Here is an 18,517-nt window from a genome sequence, read left to right on the forward strand (position 1 = left end):
TATTTTGAAATTTCAAGTAAAACACTGACATTTAAATTTCAAGGAAAATGCATGCGATAAAATCCAGCACTCCACAATACAGTATTTCAAGCATGTATTTAATTTAAAAAATGCAATTCAAAACCCTGTCTGCCCTCTTATCAAACATAGTGTAGACAGACAGAATCTTTTTCCAAGAACAGATATATTACGACAGGGCAGAGCTTTAAAGTAAGTGGGACAAAGTTAAAAGGAGATGTGTGGGGCAAGTTCTTTTTCACATAGAGTATAGTGGGTGCCTGAAATGAAGTGCCGGGGATAATCAAGGATGAGTCTCACCCCAGGCACTCCATCTTCTCCCATCAGGCAAGTTACAGAAGTGAGAAAATGCATACATCCAGATTTAGGGACAGTTTCTTCCCAACTATTATCAGGCAATTGAACCTTCATATCACCAACTATAGAGCAGTCCTAAGCTACCATCCACCTCATTGGGTACCCTCACACTACCTTTAATCTGACTTTTCTGGACTATATCTGAACATTATCCCCTTTATCCTGTATCTGTATTCTGTGGATGGCTTGATTGTAATCACATATATAGTCTTTACACTGACTGAATAGCACACAACAAAAAAGCTTTTCATTGTACCTCTGTACACGTGACACTAAAATAAACTAAGTGGTTGTAAGTGACATTTAAAAAACTTTTGGCTAGGCATATGGATACGTGGGGAATGGAGAGATATGGATTATGCGCTGGCAGATAAGAGATGGTCTTAGCATCATGTTCGGCACAGACATTGCGGGCTGAAGGACCTAATTGAGTGATACAATATGGAAGCAGGCCCTTCGGCCCAACTTGCACACATCGGCCAACATGTCCCTGCTACACTAGGCTCACCTGCCTGAGCTTGGACCATATCCCTCCAAACTTGTCCTTTCCAAGTATCGGTCTAATTGTTTCCTAAACTTTGGGATAGACCCAGCCTCAACTACCCCCTATGGCAGCTTGATCCACACACCCACCACCCGTGTGATCTTGTGCTGTACTGTTCCATAGGAATTAAGAGTCAAAATTAATTGCCAGTGTGCCGTCCTGGAACGCATTAGCTGTCATGGCAATACTCGTGACCTTGAACTTCCAGCAGGAAGGGAGGGCCAGTTGACAGGGAGCCTTCAGGGGTGGGGGGGCAGCCAGTGAGGCGAAGGGTGCAGTTTGGAAAGTTGGGGAGAAGATGCACACATTTCCTGATAGTGCAAGTTTATGATTGATGGTGGAGGTCAGATTCAGAGCACCCCCTGCCTGCCTGCCTGCGCGGGTCACACGGGGCCTGTGACGTCCACTGCAACCCCCTCCCCTGGTAATTTCAGACTTACCTGTTGCTGGGTTGTGAAGCCCTGAACTGGGAGACGCGTTAAAGAAGAAGAGCCACCACCGCCGCCGCCTTCACCCTTCACCCGCGGCCCTCGGTGCAACCAGGCGCCCGCCTCCCCCCTGGGCCCACCGCCCTGACTGGCCAATGGCGGGCGGCGGGCGGGGCAGCGGCGGCCAATCAGAGCCCGGGACGGAGGGGGCAGGTCAGGCCCATTCGGGCGGCGCTGATTGGTCGGCGCTGCAAGGCGTCTCCATGGGTAACGAGGAGCTTGCGTGTGGATTGGTCGCTGGGGAAGAGCTGGACTGGACCAGAGGGAATCTGTGCCAGAAGCAACTGCAGATGCTGCTTTAAACCCGAGATAGACACAAAGTGCTGGAGTAACTCAGCGGGGCAGGCAGCATCTCTGGAGAGAATGAATGGGTGAATTTTCGGGTCGAGACTCTTCTTCAGAATCTGTGTGGGTTGCTCTTAGATAACATTAGTTTTTTGGAGGGTGCATTTGCAAGGGTTTGCAGACTTTCTGAACCCTCCAGAGGAGTTTGCTATCTGGAAACATGCTTCTTCAGTATTTCCTCAGTGCAACATCATCATAATTGTCATGGCATTTGTGCCCTTATTATAATCTCCGCCATTTGTCCAACAATCTGCCAATCAAATAACCCCCTCCGCTGTGTTCATCTATTACCAGATTCTGAAGGAAGGTCCCAATCCAAAATATCACCCATCTGTGTTCCCCAAGGATGTTGACCCAATGTGTTAGAGTCATACAGCACAGAACAGGCCCGTCAGTCTAACTTGCCTACATTGACCAACATACCTCATCTACACTAGTCCCACCTGCCTGCATTTGGCCCATATCCCTCTAAACCTATCCTATCCCTGTCTAAATATTGCAACATTTAGACACAGGCACAGACTTTATTGTAGCATGGGCATATGTGGTTTGTAGCTCCAGCTGAACCATTGTGCATTGCATATTTTAATGTGGGGTGACTGGTGTACAAGGTCTTTAACAAGAACAGTCCTGTCTAAAGACATGCACTCCGCCAGGGTTGGAAGACTCTCCCTGCTGCAGCCTTCTTCCGTCTTCTCAGCCTGCTGGCCAGCCACCGTCCTCCAGCTGTTTCAATGTTGAGGTCTTCTTTTTGGGTCGCGCTTGAACCTCCTAACCATGAGTGACCCAGACAGCATAGCTCCAGATGATTTAGCTCTCAGGATATTGGACATGTGCAAGCCCCACCTAATGCACTGTCACAATTAAGTAAAATTGCTCAAAACAAAGAAAATGTATCACACTTCCCCCACATAGCCTTTACATTGGCTGCACCAAGCTTCATGCTTCAGTGCATCATTCAGCAAGTACTCCTGCTGTCTAGATGGACGAGTCAGCACCTGACTCGTCCATTCTTACTGTGCTGGAAAACCAATAAGATTTGGGCTGACCAAAAAGCATCTTTCACCAAGTTGATGGTCTTCCAGCAGCACCTGATGTCCGTCTCCAAATGTGTCACCGGGAAAAGCTCATACGTCAGAGAGTCCTTTGTTATAGATTTGTTCAGGATGAACCACGACAAGGACCCCCCCCCCATCCTACACCAGATGCTCTTTGCAAATCCACACTCAACTAAGAGGTGAGCAACCGTCCCTACTCCCTAGCTGCCTCTAATTATTCCTTCCAGCATAATTGCATAACACTCATACCTTCTCAAAATGCTGTTCTAATAACTCACAGGCCCCACCCTGCCTTCTCCTGCTAAAATTAGAACATTTCCTAAGCACTGTTACAGTATCGTACTTAACTTCCTGTTTGGCCAAGTTCTCTCCAAATCCAACGAAAATTATTACAATGCATTACAAAATTAACACCAGGTATAATAAACCAACAATACTGACAATTTAGTAGCTTTTGATGTTTTGTAAGTTATGCTATCCAATTCCTCCAATGTGTTGTATCTTTCTTCTGAAACAATCTATTGTAAGGTCCAAAAATAGACACAAAATTCTGGAGTATCTCGGGGTAGGAGAATCAAGAACCAGATGGAGGTTTAAGGTGAGAATGGAAAGATTTAATAGGAACCTGAGGGGCATCTTTATTTTACACAAAGGGTGGTGAGTACCGGAACGTGTGTTTGAGGCAAGTACTATCTGCTTAAAAAATATTTGGACACCTCTAATTGATAGGGGTGATTTAGAAAGCATAGCTCCAAATGATTTAGCTCGGACAGGATATTGGACATGTGCAAGGCCCACCCTTCCACTAAGTCACAATTAAGTAAAATTGCTCAATCACAAAAGAAAATTATATCACACTTCCCCCACATAGCCTTTACATTGGCTGCACCAAGCTTCATGCTTCAGTGCATCCTTCAGCAAGTACTCCTGCTGTCTAGATGGACGAGTCAGCACCATTTTATGACATCTTTGTGCTGGAAAACCAATACATTTGGGCTGGACCCTCTTTCACCAAGTTGATGGTCTTCCAGCAGCACCTGATGTCCGTCAGGTAAGTGTCTGTTGGAAAATCTGGTTTTTTCCATCTGAGGAGCTCAAAAATTATAGATTTTGTTCAGGATGCACTTTGACAACGGTAATCCCCCCCTTTGTTACCACCAGCTGGCTCTTTGCAATCCACACTCAATCTGGGTGTTAGTCGTCCCATCGCCCTAGCTGCCAGAATTATTCCTTGCAGCTGTTTGTCTCTTGACTGGCACACGAAAGCATGATCATGTTTAATAACTCACAGGCCTCACCCTGCCTGCCTCCAGTTAAATTTAGAACATTTTCCTAAGCACTGTCTTGCCCCGTTACTGTAGCTCGTCACCCTTATTCGCCCTTAACTTCCTCTTTGGCCAAGTTCTCTCCAAATCCAACGAAAATTATTACAATGCATTACAAAATTAACACCAGGTATAATAAACCAACAATACTGACAATTAGTAGCTTTTGATGTTTTGTAAGTTATGCTATCCAATTCCTCAGATGGGACCGTGCCTTCTTCTGAAACGGCTCCGAGATTGTGGAATGAATAGCCTCTGCACTTAAACAGGCCCCTTCTCTAGCTGTAGGAGAATCAAGAACCTGAAGACATATTTATTCTCCATGGCCTTAATGGAGACCAGTTAGGTGTTGAATTGTTTATTAACTTTATTTGCTTGGTTTTGCTGCTCGTGTTTTATGTTTTTAAATTTATTGTTTGGATTTTTGTATGTGATAGGATGCGATTTCGTGTTAGATATGCCAAACGCAGGCAGTTGGACTAATGTGGATGGGGTTTGTTGGTTTTCTTGCTTATATTTCTATGACACTGTATTGCACTTTGAAAATCTTTGTTGTTTTTTAGGTGCACAACAATAGAGATAGGCATTTTGATTTATTAGTTGGTACATGATAACCAAATGTTTTTCACTCAAACATTAGAGTTGGTGTATCTGTACAAGGGATTTGACTACTTAGGTATGTTAACAGGGATAATTGACAAAGCTCAGTTGAAATTACCTGAAGATTAATAGCTGCGGTAAAATAATTAGTTGGAAAGTATTAATAGGAAACTGCAAGATGTAGTTTAGGAAAATGAACTATATTATCCCCAAACCAGCTGGAAAAGTCTTCGAAATCCATGTGATAATAATAACATTTATCCCCTAAAATTGTGTAAAATTAGATGCTTGTGTAAAAATTATAAACATGATAAAACATGGATGATCAGCCATGATCATGGTGGTGCAGGGTCGAAGAGCCAAATGGCCTACTCTTGCACTTATTTTCTATGTTTCTATGGTTCTAAAACAGTGGTTTGAGATGTCATGATTTTAAAAAGAATCATATAAAGGCCCTCAATGTAAATTCAACCTTTTTATAAACAGTGAGACAACAACAGCAGTGAAATGTACTAATTTGCCTTGCTTTAAATTACTTCATTTAATGGATTTTATATTACAAATTAAGATGTCACACACCCGAACAACAACATTAACTGTATTTATCAATTATTTTATTGAATACAAGATGATACATTTCCACTCTAATCATAATTAGTTGCACCACTATCAACAAAGAGATAATTACTGCTGATGAAAATATCGCTCCAAGGAACCCAGTTAATAATACACAAGGTGTTTTATGTTTATTGAGACAAAAAGGATTTAAATATTAAACTATTCAATAAATTTAAGTGTGAGATGTGTAATCTAAGACAGGCGGCTTGTTCTGTGATGTTTGGTGGCTGTGCTGAATGAAAATAAATGATGCAAACAGCTCCCTGTCGCTGTAATGCTACTGGAAACATTAATAAACCTCAGGCTGCATCTACTACCCAAGCAAATCATTTTCAATTATCAAAAGGCTGAATGTTATACCTTGTGGACCAGTGTTTCCCCAAAGTGGGGTGTTACCGCCCCCTGGGGGGCTGTGGGACCATCTAGGCTAGGGGGGCGCTGAGTTGCAAGGGGGTGGTGGGAGGGTTGGGGGTAGGAGAAGGGCAGGTGGCTGTACGCACTTGAACTGCTTGTTCTGCCGTGCTCTCCACTGACCTTCTCTCTAAATGCATGCATGGTTGCTAATAGCAAATGGTATCTAAGGCCCTTGCTAAATAACTATCATAAGAAAAAATAGGTGTATGAGGCCATTCGGCCCTTCGAGCCAGCACCGCCATTCATTGCGATCATGGCTGATCGTCTCCTATCAATAACCCGTGCCTGCCTTCTCCCCATATCCCTTGACTGCACTAGCCCCTAGAGCTCTATCTAACTCTCTCTTAAATCCATCCTGTGACTTGGCTTCCTTTGCCCTCTGTGGCAGGGAATTCCATAAATTCACAACTCCCTGGGTGAAAATGTTTTTTCTCACCTCAGTCTTAAATGACCTCCTCTTTATTCTAAGACAGTGGCCTCTGGTTCTGGACTCGCCCCACATTGGGAACATTTTTCCTGCATCTAGCTTGTCCAGTCCTTTTATAAGTTTATATGTTTCTATAAGATTCCCCCTCATTCCCCGGGTACTTTCCTCTCCAATCACAGGAGATGTAACACCTGTCACTTTACTACCCCCTCCCCCCCCCGACTCCATTCAAGGACCCAAGCAGTCTTTCCAGGTGTGACAGAGGTTCACCTGCACCTCCACCAACCTCATCTATTGGATCCGCTGCTCTAGATGTCAGCTGCTCTAAATCAGTGAGACCAAGCGTAGGCTTGGCGATCGCTTCGCCCAACACCTCCGCTGGGTTCGCAATAACCAGCCTGATCTCCCGGTGGCTCAGCACTTCAACTCCCCCTCCCATTCCGAATCTGACCTTTCTGTCCTGGGCCTTCTCCATGGTCAGAGTGAGGACCACCGTAAATTGGAGGAGCAGCACCTGATATTTCGCATGGGCAGTTTGCACCCCAGCAGTACGAACATTGACCTGTAATTTCAGGTAGTCCCTACTTTCCTCTCCCCTTCTCGGCTCTTCCTCAGCCCACTGTCTCCACCTCTTCTTCTTCCCCCCCCCCCCATCCTCACATCAGTCTGGAGAAGGGTCTCGACCCAAAACTTTGCCCATTTCATTTGCTCCATAGATGCTGCCTCACCCGCTGTGGTTCTCCAGCACCTTTGTCTACCACCAATCATTATGATATAATTATTCTGTCTCCTTATCACAGACTTATCCTAGCTATCTAGTTTGAAAATGTTTTCAAACTTCACAACCAGCAAAGTGATAATAAGTTGATATGATACTGGCATTCATAGGCACATGGATATGCAGGGAATGGAGAGATATGGATCCAGTACAGACAGGGGAGATTGTGTTTGGCATGGACATTATGAGCTGAAGAGCCTGTTCCTTTGTTGTACTGTTCTATGTTCTATGGAAGCAAATAATCTACAACACAAAGTGCTGGAGTAACTCAGTGGGTCAAGCTGCACAGACACAAAATGCTGGACCTCAGCGGGTCAGGTAGCATCTCGGAGAATTTTCGATCGGGACCCTTCTTCAGACTGAATATGTGTGTGAAGAAGGTCCCGACCTGAAAGGTCTTCTATCCATTTTCCCCGGTGATGCCGCCTGACCCGCTGAGTTACTCCAGCATATTGCCCCCATTTTTTGCAAACCAGCATCTGCATTTCTTTGTTTCAACAAAGTCAATGTTCTGGTTTTTGATGTTGATTAATTGTTAGATACCAGCCAAGGCTGAGCATAACTCTAATGGTCATCAATAAAAGAAGTGGAAACCTCTGGCAGTGTAGAATGATTGATCCAGCTTTGTTTTTTGTTGCCAATCAGTCAACCTGTTAACTCCATTGCAATAGTACCATTAACTGAGCTTCATAGTCAATTTTTCAGGCTTGGCAACCTTTGGATCCCTGCACATCTTACTCACTACAAACTACAGCAACAAACAAGGTCCTGGAGGAACTCAGCAGACCAGGCATAATCTGTCGTGGGAAATGGAAATTGAATGTTTCCTTCTTCAGTTGTATGTCATTTTCCCTGCCTATGCTAGGTTCCAGTTGTTTGTTTTTTGATCAAGATTCCAGCATCTGCAGTCTATTATGTCTGCACTTTATACTACACTTGGACTGGACTGCCAAAATTGTAACTGCCTGTATCTGGCTCAACCTCTTTTCAAAATTAGTTTCTGTTGCACATGGTTATACTTCGTTTAATTCAGAGATATAGCATGGAAACAGGCCCTTCAACCCACCACGTCAAACATCGATTACATGTTCACTGTAGTTCTACATTATCTCACTTTCTCAAGTGCACCCTACACATTTTACAGAGGACAATTAACATACAAAATCTGCACGTCTTTGGGATGTGGGAGGAAACTGGAGCACCAGGAAGAAGTCCACACGGTCACAGGGAGAACATACAAACTCCATTCAGGCAGCACCCAAGGTCAGGATCGAACCCGGGTCTCTGGCGCTCCGAGGCAGTAGCTCTACAAGCTGCATAATAAAAGTAGATTGCTATACTTATCGTAAAAAAAAAGTAACTGCAGTCACTTGAAGTAAATGAGAAATGATAGTCGAAGTTACAGATCTAACAGAGCCACATGAAACAAAATATCCACCATCATCAGCACAGTTTCTTGCTGGTGCACTGGACATCTAAATGAGGTTTTCACCCACGATTTGTCCACTCATAAGTATTTGTTATTTTTTTTAAATCAGGCTAGAAATGGCTAGGTAGTATGCCATTGGCTCCGAGCCTGCCATTGTCTCTGTGACAGCAGCTAATGATAACATGGTTGAAGTCTGCATGAAGGCCAAAACATCAGTGTATTCAGTCTTGACAAGAAGATGTTGATGAGGAATCTGCATAAATATTTGACATTGTAGATTTTTACGGCTAATGGCATTATATTTTGTTTTACCTCTGTAATGATGAAAATATCCATCTCCTTGTATGTTCTTGAATAAATCTTAAATATTCGAATACACTCTTAATCTTTGCTCTTAACACTGATTTGTATATCTGAAAATAATTACAATAGTTTGCTCTAATTGTGTCAATCAATCACTACCAGTCATATTAATCACAAAACAGGAACAAAAACTACAATACTGCAGCTAATGTGCTTATATTATCTGCATTGGCTGTTTTTACTTTGCAGGAATTCCATGTTTTATGACCAACAATAATAGGTCAATGCACAATGTCATATTCACTGTAATTGTGGTACACAAACACACAGTTGTAGAAAAAGCAATAGATGGAATTGTAGGATGGAATATAAATAAATGGAGATGGCCAAGTAAATGCACCTAATAATGTAAGAAGTCCTGCAAACATTTTATTTAAAGGGACCCTTAATTGCAGTTTTGTTGGGGACTGAGCTGGAGGGACACTGTGTTGTGCCCGTGTGACTAACACAATGAGACATTTAAACAGTAATAAACTTTAAATACTTAGTGCTGGTAGCTTTCCATCATCAGTGTTTATGTCCCTGAAATTCGTGAACTGAGGAAAGAAGAGCATGTGCAAAATGTATTTACAGCTTGCATCAATCAGTTTTAGTTGGTGACTGCAAAGGCACTGTGTTTACCACTACACTAGAGACATTTAAACAGTATTTATGTCAAAGTGTTCAGTCCTCTCTTTCCAAATGAATCATCTCCCTGTAATTCTCCTCCTTAGGAAAGAAAATATAAATTCGGAATCATTTAGTTTTGTTGCAAAGTCAATTAATTACTTCAGCTGGACATCAACACCAAATTGAAGAAAATGGCCACTATAAATTATTGGATTCCACTGTAAATTGTGGAATCAATTAATTTAATTCTTCGACTGATTCTTCAGTAATTTTTGAACTTTTATACAAAATGGTCAATTTTAAAAGTATAAAACCCTGAACAAATGCATCAACATATGACGATTAGTCTGGGATTAGGGCGGTGCAGTGATGCAGTGGTAGAGTTGCTGTTTTACTGCACCAGAGACCTGGGTTCGATCCTAACCTCGAGTACTGTCTGTACGGAGTTTGCACGTTCACTCTGTGAGTGGGTGGGTTTTCTCCAAGTGTTCCGGCTCCTCCCTCATTCCAAGACATAAAGGTTTGTAAGATAATTGGCTTCTGGACAGTGTCCCTAATCAGTGGGATAGAATTATTGTATGGGTTAATCGGCGTGTACTCGGTAGGCCGAAGGGCCTGTTTCTACATTGTATCTCTAAACTAAACAAGACTAAACTGAACACTACTGTGACAGTCAATGTCTTTGTGAAATGTTGTTATTAATATTGAAATACCCATCTAAACCTTATCTGCTTGCATACATTTATTGATAATGATCAGTTGGAAATAGATTTAAAATTTTTGCTAGGAACAATGCTGTCTGCCAGTTACTTAGCTTATTTCTCAAAGCCAGATATGAAAATGTCTTATCTTCTTCCAAAAGGCAATTCTTATGTTCATTTCACAATGGTTACCGGGAAAGGTAATGCAATTTTGGCAGAATCATATTGTACATTTTAGAATATTTTGCAGGGTCCCTCGCATTCCAAAACACTTATAGTTATCGTAACAATCAGCATTTCATACAAATGCAGATTAAGTGTATTATTGCATTTCATACAGCGTTGAAATCACTATAACAGGAACCGCTTGCATTTTGTGATGCCTATCAGTTGATTACTTCTGCAAAGGAATACAAGTAGTGCATCGAAAAGGATTTCCATACTTTGGTATTTTACTCTCAAACAGCATGCAACTAAATTTGTGAGATCCTTCAATTCCAAGTTGAAGTTTGAAGAACATAGTGAAATAATATCAGTGAGAGTTTGCATTACAAACAACAGGACTCTGAGATAAGCTTATGGTCGACAAAAATATACACGCCAAGAACTTCAAAGGTGGTATCTTGCAGTCTTGATTGACAGAAGTTTGCTGTCAATGATTTAAATGTCAGCCATGTACTGACACCTACACGAAAAATCTATGGTGTTATAATTATTAAAAGTATATAAAAAATTAATCAACTGATGACTTTTGGAAGATGTTACTACGTATTGCATGTTATCATTTTATTTGTATTCTTTCAACACATATGGACAGCTTATAGGCCTGTCCCACTTAGCAGATTTTTCAGGCGACTGTCAAGTCGGAGCCGGTTGCTGAAAAGCCAGCGACTGTCAGAGTAGAACACACACACACACACACCCACACACACCGCTTCTTTCACCAGTCAGTTATGCAGGCGGGGGACAGGGCAAGCGGGGGAGCGCTGTCTGAGTGAAATTCATACGGTGCAAAGCCAATGTGATACAGACACACACCACGATTAAATCAGACAGGGCCTTTGAGGACTATGAAGAGATCAGGAAAGAACTCATGCAGAGAATTAGAAGGGCGAAAAAATTAGAGAATCCCAAGGCATTTTATACATACATTAAAAAAAGGAAGGCATAAGGTAGAGGGTACAACCACTTAAGGATAAAAGAGAGAATTTATGCTTGGAGACAGAGGATGTACCGGCGATCATGGCTACTATCAACAAGTATACTTCTGTATCATATGATCCCCTTCATCTAACTCCCTCTTAAAAATGATTGACATAGAGAGATCCAGTGATTCAACTCTGTGTGAAAAAATATTATTTGTATCAATATTCACAAAAATGATTGACATAGATGATAGTGAAATATGTGTGGAGTATACTAATAAACCTGGGTATTTTTAGATCAGGAAGGAAGTGGTTAGGTTTCTTGAAGAACATTAAAGCAAATATGTTCCCAGGGCCTGATGAGATCTATCCCAAGTTATTGAGGAAGACAAGAGGGGAGATTATGGGGTCTTGACAGATATCTTTGTATCTACTCTGGCCACAGGCACGGTCCCGGAGGACCTGAGAGTGGTCAATGTTGTTACTTTTGTTTAAAAAGGGAAATAGAAATAATCAAGTAAATTATGGGGTGGTAAGATTTGCATCGGTGGCAGGGACGATGTCGGGGATAGGATTTACTTACATTTGGAAGAGAACGGGCTCATGAATAACAGTCAATATGGCTTTGTGCAAAGCAGGTCATGACTTAAAGTGTCTAACAAACTTGATTGAGTTTTCAGAGGAGATGAATATTGAGGCTAGTATTGTATATTGAGGCTTGAGTATTGTAGTGATTGTTGTCTACATGGACTGTGGTAAGGCTTTTCACAAGGTGCCTCATGGTAGACTGATCCAGAAGATTAAAAAGGGTCTCGAAGAAGGGTCTGAAGAAGGGTTTCGACCCGAAACGTTGCCCATTTCCTTCGCTCCATAGATGCTGCCTCACCTGCTGAGTTTCTCCAGCATTTTTGTCTACCTTTGATTTTCCAGCATCTGCAGTTCCATTAAACAGAAGATTAAAAAAGTGGCCACATAAGTAGATAGAGTGGTAAAGAAATCACATTTCCTTCATCGATTGGAGCAAGAGTCAGAAAGTATTGTGACTTTATAAAACTTTGATTAGGCTGCATGTGGAGTATTGTGTGCATTTCTGGACACCCTATTACAGGATGAATGTAGAGGATTTGGAAAGAGTGCAGGAAAGGATTGGCAGAATGCTGCCTGAATTAAAGGATTTTAGTTATAAGGACAGGTTCGACAAATTTTTATTGTTTTCTTTGGAGTGTCGGAGGCAAATACTAGAGGAGAGATGGGGAAAGAAAGTAGAAATATTGAGCAAGCTTTTTTTACACAGGGAATGGTAAGTGCCTGAAACACACTGCCAGGATGGTGGTGGAAGCAGATGCGATAGTGGTGTTGAAAGGGTTTTAGATAGACACAAGAAAATGACAGAAATATGAATCATATGCAGGCAGAAGGGATTAGTTTAATTTGGTATCATGTTCGGCACAGACATACATCATGGACTGAAGAGCCTGTTCCTATGCTGTACTGTTCTATGTTCTATGTTTCCAGTTTTCAATTACAAAAACTAATGTTAAAATCATCAGAACAAAAAAAATGACGTTGCATCAAGATATCCTTAGAAAAAAAATAAGGTCATAACTCAAAAGGTCATAAGTGATAGGAGTAGAATTAGGCCATTCGGCCCATCAAGTCTACTCTGCCGTTCAATCGTGGCTGATCTATTTTTCCCCTACTAACTTCATTCTCCTGCCTTCTCCCCATAACCTCCGACACTTGGACTAATCAAAAATCTATCTATCTCTGCCTTACAAATATCCACTGACATGGCCTCTACAGCCTTCTGTGGCAAAGAATTCCACAGATCCACCACCCTCTGACTAAAGAATTTTTTCCTCATCTCCTTCTTAAAAGAACATCCTTTAATTCTGAGGCTGAGACCTAGATTCTCCCACTAGTGAAAACATCCTCTTCACATCCACTCCATCCAAGCCTTTCATTTCATGTGATGAGCGTATCTATACGTTTCAATGAGGTCCACCTCATTCTTCTAAACTCCAGTGAGTACAGACCCAAGTGCTGAAAAATGCTCATCAACAAAAATGTTAACCTACACATTCCTGGGATCATCCTTGTATACCTCCTCTGGACCCTCTCCAGAGCCAGTACATCCCTCCTCAGATATGGTTGCTAAAATTGCTCACAATATGCTGGGGTTAAATGATTTATAGTTTTTAAATGATTTATAGTTTTATGTTTGTGCATGTTAACTGATTAAATTGCTTGAGAATTGGTAAACAACCTACGCAGTCAACTAATCAGCAATGAACGTGATGTGCTCATCACATGAAGTGAAATGCAAATTGCATTGAAGAGGACAGTAGAGAAGATACCATAAACAAAAATCAATCACTCTGTTTTGAAGTATGTCAAAGGATAAAAATCTTCATTTTCAGGTTTTGATTTGCATCTCATTTGTTTCATCTTCGCATTTCTCACCACTTAAGATATGTAGAGACACAGCTGCATGAATCCTGCCAAATGCTGGAGAAGTACTGACATGTTTGTCACAGTTCTGAAACAACAGAACCCAAACTGTAAGAAACGGATGTCTATTCAGATGCTTGACAAGTACTTACCTCAAGATTTTTTAAACACATTATACAAAAGGATTAAAATATGACAAGTACCATTTGTGTTGTTCCAGTGCCGAGTAAAAACTATCTGAACCAAGAGTCTAGGAAGGAAATGCAGATGCTAATTTACACCAAAAATAGAGACACTAAATGCTGCAGTGACTCAGCAGGTCAGTCAGCATCTCTGGAGGAAAGGAATAGGTGATGTTTCCTTCTCCCCTGACTCTCAGTCTGAAGAAGGGTCTGGACCCGAAACGTCACCCATTCCTTCTCTCCAGAGATGCTGCCTGTCCTGCTGAGTTATGCCAGCATTTTGTATCTACCTTCGATTTAAACCAGCATCTGCAGTTCTTTACAGTAAGTACAGTAGTGCCTTTTAACTTCAAGCCAAAGCACCCAAGCCACCATTTGCAGTAAGTAGTGCCTTTCAACTTCAAAGCTCCCAAGCCACCATTTACAGTAAATGGTGTATTTCAACTTCAAGCCACACCCAAGCCACATCCAAGCCACCATTTGCAGTAATAATGCCTTTCAACTTCAAGCCAAAGCAACCAAGCCACCATTTGCAGTAATAGTGCCTTTCAACTTCAAACCAAAGCTCCCAAGCCACCATTTACAGTAAGTAGTGCTTTCAACTTCAAGCCAAAGCACCCAAGCCACCATTTGCAGTAGGTAGTGCCTTTCTACTTCAAGCCATTGCACCCAAGCCATCATTTGCAGTAAGCAGTGCCTTTCAACTTCATGCCACCATTTGCAGTAAGAAGTGCCTTTCAACTTCAAGCCAATGCACCCACGCCCCCCCCATTTGCAGTAAGTAGTGCCTTTCAACTTCAAGCCACACCCAAGCCACCATTTGCAGTAAGTAGTGCCTTTCAACTTCAAGCCAAAGCTCCCAAGCCACCATTTGCAGTAAGTAGTGCCTTTCAACTTCATGCCACCATTTGCAGTAAATGGTGTCTTTCAACTTCAAGCCACACCCAAGCCATAATTTGCAGTAAGTGGTGTCTTTCAACTTCAAGCCACACCCGCCATCATTTGCAATAAGTAGTGCCTTTCAACTTCAAAGCTCCCAAGCCACCATTTGCAGTAAGTAGTGCCTTTCAACCCCATGCCACAATTTGCAGTAAGTAGTGCCTTTCAATTTCAAGACACATTCAAGCCAAGCCAACCATGGGAGGGGGGGGGGGGGAGCTTTCTGGAGCGCTAGTATGAACAATTTTAATTTTAGAACCAATAGACATTTTTTTTGCAAGCTTTAGAACCAATAGACATTGTTTTGCAAGCTTTAGAACCAATAGATTTTTTTTTGCAAGCTTTAGAACCAATGGACATTTTTTGCAAGCTTTGGAACCAATAGACATTTTTTGCAAGCTTTAGAACCAATAGACATTTTTTTGCAAGCTTTAGAACCAATAGAGACACTTTTTGCAAGCTTTTGAACCAATAGAGACACATTCTGCAAGCATTTTAGAACCACTAAGGGCACTTACATTTGAGTAGACATGTGTTCAGTGTTAGTCACAGCTCAGAGAAACGTGATCCTCTGCCTTCCTCCATCTTGAAGAGACTGTGTGGCACACCACTTCCTGGTTTTATAGTCCCTCCCCCCCCCTGCCGCCAGCGGGGGCAGCAGAGAGAATGGGGAATTTTGTAAAAACATTAATATCTCTGTCATTTTTAATCGACGGGAAAAATCCTCGGCACACATGCGGCGGAGGGGGGCTCTGAGCAAGGTGGCTAAAAATTACGGCCATAGGTGGCGGCGTTCTCTCAGAAATCGCAGCACAGATGGCCAAAACCGGTCAAGAACAGACTTTTAGTAATATATAGAAGATAGATAGAAGATAGATAGATAGATTACTATCATTGAATCAACCACCATCAAATCAGGCCAGAAGTTTAGAAACAAGGAACTGCAGATGCTGGTTTACAAAAAAGAACAAAGTGCTGGAGTATCTCAGCGGGTCAGGCAGCATCTCTGGAAAACATGGATAGGTGAAATTTGGGTTGGGACCCTTCTTCTGACTCAGAATCCATATTCTTGCAAAGAATAACTTAAGTCTGCTAACATCTTAATATCATGACCTATCCAATACATATTTTTTCACTATAAAAAGACACTAACTGCTGGAGTAACTCAGCAGGACAGGCAGCATCCCTGGAGGACATGGTTTGAAACATAGAAAATAGGTGCAGGAATAGACCATTCGGCCCTTCAAGCCAGCACTGCCATTAAATATGATCATGGCTAATCATCCAGAACCAGTACCCTTGCTCTTGCTTTCTCCCCATATCACATGATTCTGTTTGCCCTCAGAGCTATATCCCACTCTCTCTTGAATACATCCACTGAATTGCCCTCCACTGCCTTATGTGGCAGAGAATTTCACAGATTCACAACTCACTGGGTGAAAAGGTTTTTCCTCATCTCAGTCCTAAATGGCTACCCCTTATTCTTAAACTGTGACCCCTGGTTCTGGACTCCCCCAACATCGGGGACATTTTTCCCGCATCTAGCCTGTCCAATCTCTTAAGGATTTTATATGTTTCTATTCTATAAGATCCCCTGATAGATTACATTTCAGGTCGAGGCTGTTCTTCAGACCCATTGTTTCCTCCAGAGAAGCCGCCTGACCCGCTGAGTTTCTCCAGTCTTATTTTGTAAACCAGCATCTGCAGTTCCTTGTCTACATCTTTCGTGCTGCCACCTTACACCGGAATTTGATCTGGGCTTCCTTCTTCTTCAGGATATTTGCTTTGGCAATCTGTATGCCTGGCCTCTCACAATGACGCATTGGCTAAGTTCTCATATAACTCATTGCTCATTTGCAATGCGACGCATCAACACACTTGAGTTATTCGCAGGAATCTGACCCAATGCTCAATAGCTTGCCAATAGCTACCTATAATCCGTCATATACATGAACTGTGATTGCCAAGCATGTGAGCTGTCCATGGTGCTGATTTAGCTTTCATTTTTAGTTATACACTTTAGACTTTCAGACTTTATACTTTAGAGATACAATGCAAAAACAGGTCCTTTGGCCCACTGAATCAACACCAACCAGCAATCACCCTGTACACTAGCACTATCCTACACACTAGGACCAATTTACAATTTTACCAAAGCCAATTAACCTACAAACCTGTCGTATTCGGAGTGTGGGAGGAGACCAGCGCACCCAGAGAAAATCCACATGGTCACAGGGAGAACATACAAACTCCATACAGAGAGCACCCATAGTCAGGATCGAACCCGAGTTTCTGGCACTGTAAGGCAGCAACTCTACTGCTGCGCCACTGATGAAAATCATTGCATTCAGCAGTTTTGTTTTGAAAGCCAATTCACATTTAGAGTATCATAACGCCACAGTGGGTGGCCATTTATCAGAATGAGTCAATACTTGCTCTTTGTAGAGATCAAAAGTGCATCCTATCACCAATGTTCTATTGCCATAACCATACAAGTGTGCTTGCCTTAAATGCCTTACCAATTTACATTCAAAATAATTGACGGTCTCCCATTCCACCACCTTAGTAAACAGCAAGTTCTAGGTCATTACTTAGGTAACATTTCTTCAGACAAAGCTTATTTGTTGTATGCTATACTAGCCAGGCAGCGAAAAGAACGATACGTGATTACAACCATGCCTTCCACCGTGTACAGATAAGAATAAAGAGTATAATGCATCGTGCAAAATAAAGTCCAGTTAAAGATAATCCGAGGGTCTCCAACGAGGGAGATGGGGTAGCTCAGGATCGCTCTTTAGTTGGTGAATGGATGGTTCAGTTGCTTGATAACAGCTGGGAAGCAAATTTACCTGAAGGGGGGATGAGGGGAAGAGGGAGGGAGGGAGGGAGGGAGGGGGACATGGATGATTGACGGGGACATGGATGATTGACGGGTCTGCGGGCCAATGGGTAGCAGCCTCTCCGCCGGCGCTGTGATCCAATGAGGGGCGAGGGGCGGGCTCTGGCGGCGCGAGTGACCTGTTGCCGTGGCAACGGTCGGGGGGGAGGCCCGTCCGAGAGCAGCTCACGGCGGCCAGTGAACAGACCAAAGATCTCCGCTATAGGATGTAGGATCTATGGAATAGGCTGCAGCGTGTGTTTGAGGGCGGCCGATGAACGGTGAGCTGACGGCAGCGTGTGTTTGGGGGCGGCCGGTGCATGAGCTGACGGCAACTTGTGTTTGGGGAAGGTGGGGGTTAGAGTCCTCAGGACGCCATCATGTTGAGGGGGATCCCAGGCCGGTTCCCGGCGCCCACTGTGATGAAGGGAGGGGAAAGCACCAACACCGCTCCGGCTGGTTTACCTTGTTGGTTGATGCATTCGGACTTGTTTCGGGAACTGGCGCGGTTATCAATGCCTTCGCTCCGACTGACGACTCTGCGCCTGCCTAAGCCGGCGACCCCGGCCCTTCACCGCCTGCCCACGACGCATGCGTTGGGGATGCAGGCAGTAGATGCACGGTGCTGGGGATGGGGTGATGCATGGCAATGGGGATGGGTGAGGATGAGTTGCATTGGTGTTGCAGTCATGGGATGCACAGTAGTGGGAATGGGATGTACAGTAGTGGGAATGGGATGTACAATGGTGGTGGGAATGGGATGAGTGGCCGTGGGAGTGGGATGCATTGCAGTGGGAATGGGATGCACTGTTCTGGGAATGGGATGATGCATGGTCGTGTGATGGGAT

General features: G+C 42.9%; 2 protein-coding genes across 3 annotated transcripts in view; one reads left to right on the forward strand and one right to left on the reverse strand.

The window, feature by feature from the left end:
• The window catches only part of sfxn3 (sideroflexin 3), a 60,094-nt gene extending 41,832 nt beyond the window's left edge, over positions 1-18,262 (reverse strand). The window contains exon 1 of one of the 2 annotated variants that reach the window (XM_055646989.1): positions 18,135-18,262. The gene's annotated coding sequence lies outside the window, so the exon portion shown is untranslated. Of the gene's footprint in view, positions 1-1,359; positions 1,476-18,134 lie in introns of those variants that run through there. The other variant, XM_055646988.1, reaches the window with a different exon arrangement.
• The window catches only part of pdzd7a (PDZ domain containing 7a), a 61,623-nt gene continuing 60,918 nt past the window's right edge, over positions 17,813-18,517 (forward strand). Inside the window, exon 1 of the mRNA XM_055646987.1 lies at positions 17,813-17,950. The gene's annotated coding sequence lies outside the window, so the exon portion shown is untranslated. The remainder of the gene's footprint in view (positions 17,951-18,517) is intronic.

This window comes from Leucoraja erinacea, chromosome 15 (assembly GCF_028641065.1).
Source record: "Leucoraja erinacea ecotype New England chromosome 15, Leri_hhj_1, whole genome shotgun sequence".
Lineage (NCBI taxonomy): Eukaryota > Metazoa > Chordata > Chondrichthyes > Rajiformes > Rajidae > Leucoraja > Leucoraja erinaceus.